The following is a 15,105-nucleotide window of genomic DNA, read 5'->3' on the forward strand; positions in this document are numbered from 1 at the left end:
ACAAGTATTTTGTTGCTATGATCTTAACATCTCAAGAAATTGAGTCTCCATCTTGTCCCTTTTTGTTTTCTCTTGCAATTATGCTCCTAATTCTCTCCATTTTTACAGTTTACTAAAGACAGAATTTTCAGTGGGCAGAGAGCAGGGAAAATGGGAAAACCTAAAGAAATACAATATAACAGAATAAAGTGCTTGAAATTCCAGTGGGAAAATAAAAATGATTTGTGCTAAAGGTTAAATAGTCCCTAAACCATAATGTTACAAGTTTTATAGAAATGATGTCTCTATATTGTTGCACAATGGATCATCAATCCGCAGCCAAATACCACTGACATTGTGTATTTTTTATCTCTACAGAACAATATTTGGACACCACTTACCTCTGAGGCAGTTCTTTAGGAAATTATAAATATATTTCTTTCTGGGGATCAAAAGAATGCACATCAAAATGAAAGATGAAGTGTGGAATCTGAATTCACAGCTGCTATATGCAATCGAGATGGAGTTTAGGATTTCTTATTTTAGTTCAGTTCTCATAGCTTTGTAGTTAGAAGCCTAAAATGATATATTTGAATTTTTTTTATAATCATCTCTTGTCTGGCTGTATAAATGATTGCAATCTATCAGATTTCTTTTGTTCAAGAAGAACTATATAGAAGAAATTATATAGAAGAAATTATAATATGAAATTTTTTTACATGTAATTTTAGTTATTTGGTGGGCAAAGACTGACAGTTTCACAGTAGCCCACTATAGTAAAGTATGATACTACTTTCAAACAATTATTTTTACTTAAGAAAAGTTCACTTATAGTAAGTTGATTTTGTAAGACACTAGGGAAAATAAATTTGAAGGATACAAAACTATATTTGGAGTCTATTATTTACATTTTTAAAAATTAATGTAATTATTTAAAAAGCTACCAATATATGTCAAAACCTCCTCAATGACAAAAACACAGCCATAGTTATTTTTTGGTAACTTATATATGCTTTTTCAGGGAAATATCATTGCCTAGTCTAAAAGTATCAGTTTAAAAAATAACTTTTAAACATTGGAAGGTAATTCTGTTTTTTAAAAATAAATTTCAGTGGGTAGGTAGGTTAAAATAAAATTTTGATACATGTTTTGCTATTTAGGAAAAAATGACTATTTTCACTGGAGATTTGCAGAAATGTTTTCTTTGCAATGTACCTAAGCCTATTATGGCTTTTCTTGAAAATTAAAAAAATAAGTTAAATTCTAAACTGTAAATGTGTATTACAGTATTTGATATACTTTTCCCTTTAGATAGGTTTCTAAACTGAATTTACAACCTTTATCACTGGAACAAGATTTATACATGTTATTGTAATCAAATGTTATGCACAGTTTAAACATTTCCCTACCTTCTCCATAGTCTCATATTTGGACATTTTATTTAGGTCATAAGATGACAAATTGTATTAATAATAAGGTAAAATATAAACACAAATATTATTTAAGGACATTTGCAAAAGTATTTTTGGAGATACTTCTGCTATTTGCTAATCAAAGTGAACTTGCAAGTAAAATCATACATTTTACATGGTTAAAAAGAGGGTCAATATTTTATGTACTCATTCATTCTAATTATTTTGGTTTGTATACCAGGTATGACTTACTGGGTCATAAGTGGAAAGGAGAATATTTGCTGTCAGGTCCACTGCTCCTTTGTAGCCATGTAATGTGTGCTTGCATGTGTGTGTGTGTGTGCGTGTGTGTGTGTTTGTGTGTGTGTGTTAACAGACAAACCTGAATGATATATGATACAATCATGATAAGTGCTACCTAGGAGAAAAGGTAGGAGAGATGGAGTATAATGGAGGGACTGATATTAACAGGATGTGTTCTCTGAAGCAGTGACATTTAATATGAGACTTGAGTCATGAGAACAATCTAACTAATATGGAGACTAGGATTCCAGTAAGGGAGCAAACAACGTGTGTGCTCTAGCAAGAGAAAAGAGCTTGTTTGTGTTCAGGGATCTGAGAGGCCACCCTGGACACAATGGCGTGGATGCAGAGAGGCTGATGAGAGCCAGCCCATGCCACACCAAGGGTGTGCTAAACTGATAATGTGGGGTTTGAACACTGAAGTTTTTTACCGATCTTAAGCAAAATACTATGTCTGGGTTTTACAGGTATTGTTAGATTCTGGCTGCTTCATAGAAAGGATATAATTTACAATTTTTTGTTTCATTATATAAATGTTACATAATTTCTAAGGAAAAAAAAAGCTTGGAAACATAAATTCTATCAAAGTGAAAATACAAATTTCCCATAAAAGCTCAGTCATTTTTTTCCTCTTTTGCATTTGACCTCATAAGGTTTCTGTGCTGCAGTGAGCATCCTGTGGGTTCCTGAGTTTGGAGCAGGTCCCTTGGACATACACATTTAGACACTTGTAGTAGTTACCTCTGTCCAGTATTAGCAGGCTATAGTGGCACAAGCTTCTTGCCTCTCCATAATTCGGCTGTGTTACGTTGGAAGTAGCAGAACTTGGCTGAGTTCACTCCCAGTCAAGGTAAATTGACTCCAACTAAATTCTTCCCTTCTGAATTAGCCATTTGTTCTCTTCAGCAAAGGTGTGCTTGTGGCCTCCTACAGTCCTGCCTCCTTGATACTTGTTATCAGGAGGTGTCCCAAGGCCTGGTCAGTTTCCCCCTTCCGACACTTATAATGAATAAACACGGGATGTCCAAGGAGTCCTTTGTCTTTGCTGCCCAGAATAGGTTAGATCAGCCTAAGACTCAGTTTCTCTCAAGTCTCTGTCTGTGTGTTTCTTTTAATTCCCACTTTCCTTATTGAGGACAATGTACTGGCTTGCAGGAGGTCAGGGCCACTGCAGGGGTCTCTCGCAACTCCCATTACCCTTTCCCTATAGACACTGTGAGTTCATCAATAATGTTTAAAAAGAAGGGAATGATTTCTCCTTTTTAAGGAGCACATGCATGGAAAGAAGGGACTATACTCTGAAAACATTAAAATGTTGAGATCACACTAGAGGATCAAGTCTTGGTTTGATGTTCTCCCCCCCTTTAGGGAGACAGAGGTAGCCCTATATTAGGAATAAATCTCGTCTTTTTATGACCATTTAAGACATTGAGGAAAGAAATGATTTGAAAGATAGTCATTTATTGTTTGCTGAACTTGTGTGAAAAAAAAACAAGAGTTCTAGGAAATGCATTATTTAGTGAGCAAGACACAGGTGCAAAAAGGTCTAAACAGTGTGGAAGGGTACAAATATAAGTTAAACTTATTTATATCAGTTTTCCATATTCAACAAAGACACTTCCTGATATTATACTTTATATTTAAATGACTCTATGTATGAACATTCCAAAAATCTCTGTGCATAATTCTGATTTTATGAACTCTGACATTTTATCTTTTACCACTTAAAAATATACTCCTATAGCAATCACAAGAACAACAACAATAATAATAGTTACCAGTTTTTGACTATTTACTATTTATCAGATAATAATCCAGTTGCTTTTACCTAATTCAGTACTCACAGCATAATGAGTTAAGTTTTATCTAAGTAGTGTAAATGGGAAAGTCGGGGTTTCAGAGTTACATAGTTTAAATAGCTTAAAGTCACACGGCCTTTTTTTTTTTTTTGATACAGGGTCTCACTATATAGTTGAGGCTGGCTTTGAACTCATTATGTAGCCCAGGTTGGTCTCAAACTCATGATGATCCTCCTGCCTCAGCCTCCTGAGTACTGGGATTACAGGTGTATGCCACCACATCTGGCTCATACCGCTCTTTAAAAGGAAGTTTGTTCTTATGTACCATATTTCACCTCAAGAATACTTAAATCCTCAAACTTGGATCAATTCTTAATACTTTCCAGGTTGCAGAGTGAAATAGAAAACAAAAATAATATCACAAACACAAATGGCTAGAATTAAATTATTTAATTTCTTCTGTATGTTTCTTAATATAACGTGTTCTCTGAAATTCTTCTGTGTATTTCCTTTTCTTGGTCACTTGTACATTCTGCTCTGTCATAATTTAAAAACCTCTCTGTTCCCCTCAAAACTCTTGACCAAATAGCATCATAATAGGTTTTCTCATCTGCAAGCTTTTCTTCTGTTTTCCATAGATGATTGAGACTAGGAGATTTAAACTTGCCCTAAGCGCAAATATGTTTCTACCTACACCCAATCTTCTCTTCTCTGTTCCAGATTCCAAGACAGAATTACCCCATTTAAAATTTAAAGTTGTTCTTTTTGTAATTTCTAGAGAAATCTGCTTCTTTGGTTCAATTTTTCATTGAGCAATTTCAATTTGTGCTTCCAAGCATTGCTTATATATTTTTGTGTGAAATACTCTGTGACACAAGAATTTTCTGCATGTTTCCTAAACATAGTGAGTCATTTATCTATAGTGTTACAGCTATATTTATATACACATTCATTGTACATATCACTGCATTGTTTATGAGGTAGTTTGGATACATAGTTGAGTACTTGAAACAAGAATTTTCTAACCTCTTTCCCATTTTTTGTGATTCCTTAAGACTGAAGCAGGACTTAGAAGCACAAGTCTTAAAACATTGCTCTTTGATTATGATGATCATTCAAACCCCTGACTAAAGGACAAAGACAAATACAATAGTTTTAACATTAGTTCTAAAACCTATTAGATATTTTCTACAATTTATAAGTCATCATTTTCTTAGTAATATATGCTATAGTTATCTTCAAAATATGTCTAAATTTTTTCCACGTTTTAATCATGTCTATCAGTAGGCAAAGCCACCCTTGCCTCTCATGTGGCCCTATTATAACTCCTTGAGTCTCTGATTCATACTTGTTTCCTGTACTATTATATTTTTTCTCCCTAGAACCCAGAAACTCCTTTAAGGAAAGCAATAAAATGCCACTCCTCTCTTTAAAATGTTCCAGTGACTCTTAACTTTGATTGTAAATTTCCCTGAATTAAAGAGATGCCTAGCAAATTACTAGGGCTCACTTCTGGGAATGTCTGGCTGGGTTGTAGGGGCATAACCCTAGGCATAATATCTGGACCTGACCCCTTTCTCTCTGGTGCTGTTCCCCTGCTCTGTTTCCTAGCTGTCCTGAATTAAACAGCTTTGCTCTCCCATGCCCTCTGCCATGATGATTTGGAGCCAGGGGACCATGTACTAAACCTTTGAAATGGTGAGCAAATTAAACCTCTCCTGTTGTGAATGACAGGTATTTGGTCCTAGCAAAGGGAAAGCTGATTGATACACACCCTTTGACCTGGGGAATATAATCTAAGTTCTTCACAATAGTTATCACCCTATAATATTTATTACTAAAAGTTTCCTTTCCCAACTTCAGTTGTCTCTTATTTTTTTCTTCTACCACTCTTTCACTTCTTCATTCTACTGTAGCTACACTGGGATCCTTGCTGTTCCTTAAACATAATAAAACAAAGTATAAGCCTTACGATCCTTGGATTTGTGGTTGTCTCAATTAGATCTTTTTCTCTCCAGATATTTCCATGGCTCTCTTCTTCTTTTGATTCCATTTTCTTATGAAAATCATCTCCTTGAAAAGGCCTTCCCTGGCAATCTTTAAATACAAGAGTGCACACGTCAGACTCACTGTTCTAAATACCACCTCAATTTTCCACTGTAAATCTTCTGTAAGTATATTCATCAATTTTCTGAAGAGAAGAAAAAAAATGATGCAAATTGAAGAGGCCAGAGATATCTGGGCAAAGGATACATAAATGGTTCCCAATGATTGATGAGGGGAAAGGTGGAGAAACCCAGCATGTGATTACATTTATCCCAACCAATAGTGTCACTCTCAGCAGTGCTGAAATTTTGGAGCTGGAAAGCCAGACACAGTGCCTATTGCACTCAGACCAGTGGAAGGCGTCATGCCAGAAAATGAGTTGCAATCTTCCTGATTAAGGCAATAGTAACATTTGCTTTCCTAGAACTTTATTTGTGAAATTTCAATCTGAGGCTTACTAATGTGAGAACAACTCTTGCTGGAAGTAAAGAAGACTTTTTACTCATAATTAAACATTCAGGGTGAGAGGATGAGTGAGGAATAAAAAGAATTAAGATATGTTGTGTACATGTACCTACTACCCTCAATGAATTTATTCATTTGTTATCACAAACGTACCAATAAAAAGACAAAAATTATGTTTTGCACAGTCAGGCTTATTCCATATTAATAAACCCTGCATTTATAGCTAATTTTGTTCAGTGTGAACTGATTGCAGCTAATTGGTGATATAATGGTGAATAGCTATATAATATTTTTCCAATTCCACTTCTAATTTCTAAAACCATTTTGTTCCTAATACTGTGTGTCTGAAAGACAGAAATTAAGTGTTTCTGGTCTGGCATCAGTAAGCTTAAAATAATACTATGAATTACTTTGATAAAAGGAAAAGACCTCGGCTTATTTTCCTCATTAGATTATGTCATTCAGAGTCTTACTAAACATCCATTGTATTTTCTCCCGAATACGATGGGATAAAATAACTATTTTTTATCTCTGAAAGAAAAATGTGTGGGTTAGAAGCCTTGTTATTAGTTTCCCTTTGTAAAATGTCCCTTGGTTAATTAGAATTTGTATCCATTTATAAATATTTCATTGGAAATTTATTAAATAAGCTTTAAGCCTTGTCACAGAGGTGAATGTTGATTGTCCAATTTAAACCTCAATTTTAGACTATAACAATGCCTTTGTTTGGTGACACAATTTTGTATGTGCTTAGTGAGAGTGGGTTTAGCTTATGAATTGTCCCTTTGTAGGGCCGTCATAACAATGTTTCACGCAAAAGTATTTTCTATTTTATTTCCCTCTTTACCTCTATGTTATCGGTAGTGTTTAAAGTGACCTGTCCATTAATTTACACACTGATTGATTGTACTACCACCTCAAAATCTAAATATTTAGTTGATTTTTAGTTACAGTTTGTTTACTTGTCATTCATTTGCTTTTGATGTAGGCTATTTAGGTGAAGTTTACAAGGACTAGAACAGCTACAAGCAGTTTTAAAAAAAACATCATACATGTACTTAGGGACATTATCACATAGGAATAATCCTGGAATGTTTAATGTCCCTCAGATTTATTCTTATACTTAAGTATATATTGAAGTGGTTATTTTTGAATATTTCTGTTGAAGCAACAGCATTTTATCTCTCCAATCAAAGCATCATATTCAGCACAATATGTGATGATTGGAAAATCATTCAGAGCAGGCATATGATTCTGACTTATTTTTAGTCATGGCTTAAAGTGACTAACAGTATGGTTTTATGAAAATCAACTTAACTAAAAGAATTTTTTTCCATAGAATTAGATATTGAAAGTTCAAAATTCTATAACTTTACATAAAATTTCATATATATTCACGTTTAGTAGTCATTTAATTGTTCATGGTATGTGGTAGATCAAAATATTAAAGGCCATTATGACACAGCTTCATATATAGGTTTGGTTTGGAAATCAGTGTGTTCTTATTTTATGCAGAAAAAAACTATACTACACACTTACATATGGGCATACAGGTTGAAACTTATTCAGACTTGTGTTAAAAACGGAATAGAGGACTACATAGTATATGCATTACCTATGCCAAGATTTTTTACATGCAGGGATATGACTTAATGTACTTGAGCTCACTTGAAGAAATAGAATTTTCAGAACATATATACATTTAAAATAAATGAAATGGCGGGCCAGGGATTTAGGTCAGTGGTTCTGCTACCTGCCTTGCAACCATATGGTCCCAAGTTTGATCTCTAGTACCAAAATAAATTTTTAAAAAACTAACAAATAAACAAACAAATAAAATTATATTGAATGCTTCTCCCTAGTTTAATCAACTTGTTTAATAAAACAGGATTCTTTAAAATATTTCTCATTAAATATTTGAGGTTTTTCACTTCTCTGAAAATAATATATCAAAATGCAATAGAAGTTATTTCTTTTGACTAAAAGCATATCAACACCATAATAAGTTTTTTTATATGATGTACACTATTTTTACTCTCCTTCCTAACTACCTTCCTTCTAACTTATCTAGTATTCATTGCTATGGTAGCCAAAACAAGACCGTCCTCAAAAGAGGAGTGCAGTTCAGCAGGAATTTGACACTTCTCATGTCCATTTCAAGAGTTAAGAGACTCTACCTGTTAAAAGTTATTCTTAAAGTTAAATATTTAATTTTGTTGAGAACATTGCAAAATATATAACATGATCTAAATATTGTTAAAAAGTCATGAAAATAGAACTATGCTTATCTCATTGAATCAAAGTATATTCAAGTCACTTTCTTAACACTATGAAGATCTTCAATATTTAGTTGTATAAACTTTTTAAATAAAGATTTAAATAAAAGAATATTATGAATTTAAATAATGGAATATTATGAGCCATATTTTATTATGGATGCTTATAAGTGAAATAAAATGCATTGTAGCAGGAAAGACTGTGTCCTTTAGAGTGACATTCATATAACCTAGGGGAGATAGAAGTCTTGGCTATACTGTATTTGTGCTAGGATTACCAAAATTTTCCAAGTCTTTATGTAAAATTAGACATAGAATTGATATATACTTTTATTACATGTTCAGTGAATAATTAGTTCATGAGAGTGTTTTTGTGTTTTCCAAAATTTGACACTTTTTGATTTAATTTTAAAAGTAGACTCATTGAGGTATATTTGATATAAAGAATTGCTTACTATCGCTTCTTGGCCTTTTGGCTAAGATCAAGTGTAGAATTGCTTACATTTGATGTGTTCAATTTGATGAGTCTGAGTACATGAAAATACAGTACCATCATTATAATCAAGGGAATGGACATATCCAACACATTTCAATAATACTAGGAAGATTTCTCTGTCTTTGAAAAGTTCTGGTATCCTTAGAGAAAGAAATTTAATTTTCAATACCCCTGTAATGTATCAGGTCTTTCCAGATGTGATTTACCAAGAGAGACTATTTGTGTCAAATTATCACGAATTTTAAAAATATTAAAATAAAATCAACAATGTTTAAATTTGATTGCAAATAAAGATTTTAAAATGTGATCTGACTTACTTTAGGGCAGTGGTTTTCATGTTCATTGAGAGAAAGGGACAATTTTTTTTGCTTAGGAGATATTTGGCATTGTCCGATTATATTTTTAGTTGTCACAATTGAGTTGTGCCAGAATCCTGAGGGTAGAGGCCAGGAATGCTATTAAATATTCCACAATACACAGGGTAGACCTACAGCAAAGTATTATCTGGCCCCAAATCTCAGTATTGTTGAGACACAGAAACAACCCAGCTTTACACTAATCATTGTACTCAGACGTGAAGAGTGATCAAAATCTGTTGTTTGCCTTGTGAAACTTAGAAGAAAAAGAAGTAAAGATCTGTCCAGCCATTTTACATTTCTGACATCTGTGTTGAATATGATTGGGGATTCTCTTTCTTCTAAATATCTATTGTGTGCTTCAATGACTGCTGGGATGAGAGCCACGTTTTCTACAGTAATTGTCACAGGATAACTGCCAGATGGTGATACTGAGAAGGACAGAATTTTAAAAAAATCTATAGTGTGTTCTTTCTCATTTTATTCTGTCTTTATAGGGTAAATATGTTGATTTAACTTTTGAAATATATTCTAGCCTACACTGAATACAAGAAACAATTCCTTCATGCATGTGGCACCTAGATATTTCACAGACTCGTGAAATTCCTTTAACTTATTTGCTTATTACTTTTACTTGCTATCTTTTAACATTAAGAATGAGGAGAAATATTCTTTTCCCACTAAAAAGAAAAGCTGGATGAACCCTGTAATTTTTATTCACTCTTAGGAAGGTTAGTGATAACTTTAAATTACAATCACTCTGATATCAGCAATTATAATGCCCATGATTGATAATATTAAAAAATATAAGTTTAATTTATATATCCATTGTGACAGAGACTATCTTCAGCTAGGTGGTATGTTGCCTGGGAGTAGGCATGACAAGCTCTTTCTCTTTTCCATTTGATTTCTTTGACAGCCTCCCAAGTTGAAATATAGAGAGGAAGGGATGGAATAGAATTTTACATGGGTTTTTACTTAGTACTGCTTTAAAATGATTTTGTGATATCCAGGTCTGGCAGATTGTTCTAATGACTTTTTTGTTAGTAACTAGTGTACTTGAAGCTTCATGGAAGTGCTGGAGTTACAATTCTTGGACTCTCTGTTATGACATGGACCACAGGTAAAATTACATATAATATAATTACCCACCAACATCTGATTTTTTTTGAAGTCTCCTACACTGAAAAACTCTTCGGGTCTTCATATAGCCAGAAAGTTCTCTTGAACAGGAGTCACTAACTCAAGGTTGATTTTCTCTCTCCCACATGACAAAATATATAGGAAATATTCACCTTGACAGATTTTTAGCTGTAGAGGCTATGCCATATCCACTACCAAAGAATTTGTGATAGTTAATCTTGATTATCAACTTGACTGGATTAAGGATACTTAGGAAATGAACAAAGCACAACTCTGAATATGTCTGTAGAGGCTGTTTCCAGGGATGATTACCATGTGAGCCAACCAAGTGAGTGGAGAGACCATGATTGTTGGTGGCACAATCCAATAAGTTAAAATCCCAGATTTAAAAAAAAAAAAGGGAAGGAGGAGGAAATCAGCATGAACATAAAAGCTTGATTATGTTGGAGTGGGTATGTCCTTTTTCACTGCTATTTTCTGTGACATAAGATGGTAGCTTCTCTAAGCATTTCAACGTAGACTCACAGCAGCAACTGTCCAGGGAGATGCTAGCCCTTTAGCCTTGGACCAACACTGCATCCTTGGACTCTCTCTCTCTCTTTTGTCTCTCTTTTTAAGCTGGAAAGCTTCTTGGCCTGGGCAGCTACTGTATCCTCTGGTCCTTCTTTGTGCACACAGCTATTGTGCACTGTAGACTATTCTACCTCTGATTCTGTAAGCTTAACTAACAAATCAACTTGCATAAAATCTCTCTCTCCCTCTCCCTCTCTCTCCCTCTCTCTCTCCCTCCCTCTCTCTTTCTCTCTCTTTCTCTGTGTCTGTAGAGAAGCTTAACCGGTACAGAATTTAAGCACTATATCTCTCTTGTCTTCCTGAATTCCTGAGTGGGAATGAAGATAGGAGACTACCTCACCTTCCGAACTCTGTGACACACAAATAAAGTTCCTCAAGTGTTATCCCTTCTCTTTGTGTAACATTTCCCTGATTGTCCACAACTGGAGGAAATGACTGGACTAAAGAACAATTTTTTCCAAAAGAGACTCTTTAATATTCCCCCTTTTGAAGTTACTCATATGGCCAGCTACTTTGAAAATATGTACTTTTTAAAGCTCACAATTTACCTGGGTAACTGAATTTTATTGTCAAATACAGCCTGAATCACATTTTTTAAGTCAAAATTCTAATTTGTTCATGAACCAATATCTCTTAATATTTGGAAAGATGAAAGAATGAATCCATACTAATACAATTATTTCATACAACCTTTTAATATTAAAATGTAAATAATGAAAGTTACTGAGAGTATTACAGACTTATTTTACGCATTATGTTAAATTTTTCCCAAAAATGACTGTATGATTCTTCGAATAAAACAAAGAAGTACACTAAGTCTTAGATGTTCTTAACATCATTCTACATGAAATGAAATGATTGCTGTAATTTTCAATGAATAATTTAGTCATATTCTTATATGTGTATATAGTGTTTTTCATTGTTAAATACTTCTAAAAGTACAATTTTAAAACTTGGTGTGGATCATTAAGTAACTGGTGTTAAGACAAAGAGATCCAAGAAAGCTATTTTAAACAATATTTTGGCATTGCAAGACTATCTAGCAACATTGCTCAGACAATACACAGCTTGTTCTATTCATATTTATCCTGCTGATCTGGAAGATAAAACTGATACTTCACTGCAGGAGCTGCACTAGCTGGAATGAGACATTGTGTTTGTATGACCTGTGATCTTCTTTAAAGAGAAAAACAATTCATAAAGTTAAGAAAAGGCACTATGAAAAAATCCACTTCAGATTCTTTAAAAATAATGTGAAGAATGTGAATAGGACCAAGTATCAGCAACAGCGAAAGCAAAGACAACAAAAATCATATTCTTCCTAACTTATTATTGAGAATATTAAAGGGAGAACACATGACCAGGACATTGTATTGCGATTTGAGGGACAGTTATATTTATGTAATTTTTTCAAGAGAGAAATTTTTTAGTGATCTGCATTTATTCATTGCTAATGTCTACTATTATTGAATTTATTTTAATTCTTCTATCAATATTGCAGTAAGTGCTCTTGGTCAAGGCTTCTGCACATGCTATTTCATTTCTGTATGTTAATTTTCTCTTTCTTAATTCTCTGGAGCACGAATGTATGATTGTTACTACTAGTAAACATTTTAGACTTACCTACTCTCAGCAACTTTTATTAGTCTTTCCTTTGTGCATCTCAGCTTCTTTATGCATCATTTTCTTTATTTCTGAAGTATGGCTTTGTTAGTTCCCTCACTATTTGCTATGATGATAAATCAGGTTTTGTTTGTCTGAGAGCACATTTATTTTTCCTAAAGTCTTGAATTACTACTCTGTTGGATAAAAACTCGATCTTAATTTTTAAAAGTAAGGACTTAATTTAGAGATACTTTGTTATACATAAGATTTATCTTTTGTTTCACTGGCGAACCAGAGTTCTGTCAGCATGATAGCATTTTGCGTTCTTTTGAGAGACCTGGTTAATGTGGAAGCTCCCCACCAAGGACATGAATATCAGTATCAGTGATGCCTTTCATTTCAGAAAGATAGTTTCAATCATTTTCACAAAAACTATTTCACAAAGGAATTCTTTCAAATTTCATTTAATCTGCATTGTAATATATTTAAAAAGCACAAAAATTTTAACTTACTAAAAGTGAATTTGATAATTATAATAGTTTTTTGAAGATTGCCAAAACTTTTTTACTCCCTCCTTCACACAAGGTTGAAGCAGCAGACTTGTTAAGTGATGAAATGATATGTATTCACATTTTCTCCTTAAAGCAGAAATACATTTGATGAATTTCAAAGAACTAGATTTAAAAATGAGAAAATTAATACAAGATGACAGATTATGGGTAGTAAGTGCTTCTTCAAAAGACTCTGAAAGATATTTTTCAAAATTCTATCTATTAGTGATTTTGAGATAGTCAATTAATTGTTGTCAAGCACAGTTAACCTATGATGCTGCAGAGCATTGAAAGTTATTCCTCCAATACTATTCTTCCCTTGTATGTGTTCAATACCCTCTCATCAACATACTTGGATACCTTTCCCAGCCTCTGGTAAAGTGTTCTACTCTCACCTTCTGCCAACTTCTTTAGCTTTCACATATAAGTGTGTCCGTGTTTTGTCTTTAGGTGCATGCCTTATTTCACTTAACATAGTTCTTCAGTTCCATCTATGTCATTACAAATGAAATAAATTCATTATTTTTCTGGTTGAATAGCATCCCATACAGAATATTTTCTTTTCTGTTCTTTCATTGATGGTTACTTAGTTTGATTCCTTAACTTAGCTATTGTGAGTAGTGTTACAATAAACACGTAAGTTCAAATGTCTCTTTGACATGCTGACTTCATTTTTTTTGCGGGGGGGTGTATACTCAGTGGTGGGATTCCTGGATAATATAGTAACTAATTTCTAGTTTTTTTGAGGAACTTCTAGACTATTTTCCAGAATGTTTATATTAATTTACATTTCTACCTCCAGTGTATGAGAGTACTCCTTTAGCCACATTCTCATAAGCATTGTTAATTTTTACTTTTTGACAATAGCCGTTTTAACCTGAGTGAGATGATATCTCATTTTGTTTTGACTTATATTTCTTTAGTGATTAATGATAGAATCAACTGCATTTTAACTGTATTTTCAAAATGAAAATAACTGCATGAGAAAGAGTAATTCTAGAACTCTAGGAGCTGAAGCATAAGGATCACAAGTTGTGGCATAGCCTGGGCAACTTTGGGACTTAGTGAGACTCTGTCTGAAAATAAAAAAATAAATATAAGTACTGGGGATGAAGCTCAGTCCAAAAGGCCTGAGTTCAATCCTCACTACAAAAAAATGAAAAGAAAATAACCAATGATTATTGAAAAGAGAATTTAAAGTTTAGTCAATTGGGTGGGAAACCAACACTTGTTTTGAGCTTTTTTTCATCTTCCGACAGACCGAAACTTTTATTGTAATGAACTTTCTGCTTTATTTGTTGCAGTATCTACAGCACATGTGAGAGTAGCAACACACAGTGACCACTCAGTATTTGCTTACAGTATAAATAAATCTCCCTGGTACCAGAAACAACAACAACAACAAACCACCAAGCTTTATCTTTGTTTCTAGTTGCTTTAATACTTCTCTTAATCTTTTCTAAACTCTAACTTTTATAATATTCCTTACTTAGTATATTGGTTACATTTAGTCTGGTGATTTTATATTAAAAATAAAAAATAATCTGTAAAAATACCACTCAAAACTCTCAAAGAATTTATCTTTTAAGATATATACTTGCATATATTGAGAATTTCAAGCAGAGTTTGACTTTTAAACCCAAAAGAGCTCTCATATATGTTCTTCTATCCCAGAAGCTGAAAGCCAGATTTCTAAAATTTTTATGTTCTCATTCATCCCTGATGTATAAATGAAGAGAAAAGAAATCTTGGCATACTGTCATACAATACTTATAGTCCCCCCCCCCCCCGGGACCTTTTAAAACCATTACAAAGTAACAAAAAAAGCATGGCTTGAGCCATCGGTCACTTGTCTTTCTGTGGAGAAACTTAACCTTATTTTTTTATATTTTCTGTCACCAGCCTGAGAAGGTGAGAGCAAAGTTCCTTCCACAAGGTGTCCACAGTTCTCTTCCTCCTTGTTTACTTTCTTGTCTTTGGTCTTATTATTAAAGGTTGCAAAAATCTGAGGGTTTAAATGTTTTACTAGGTCAGCCAACTTACTTCCTAACATTTATGAATAGCCCATTTTAAACCAGTTAATGTTGTGACAGTCTGCTAC

The 15,105-nt window shown here is 33.5% G+C and overlaps 1 pseudogene; it reads left to right on the forward strand.

Annotated features, from left to right (window-relative positions):
* Window positions 1-8,736: 8,736 nt before the first annotated feature.
* Window positions 8,737-8,851, forward strand: LOC147826734 (U2 spliceosomal RNA; annotated as a pseudogene).
* The last annotated feature ends 6,254 nt before the right edge of the window (window positions 8,852-15,105 follow it).

This window comes from Heterocephalus glaber, unplaced genomic scaffold, assembly GCF_053883595.1.
Source record: "Heterocephalus glaber isolate CG9 unplaced genomic scaffold, H.glaber_assembly_v1.0 deba00001461, whole genome shotgun sequence".
NCBI lineage: Eukaryota > Metazoa > Chordata > Mammalia > Rodentia > Bathyergidae > Heterocephalus > Heterocephalus glaber.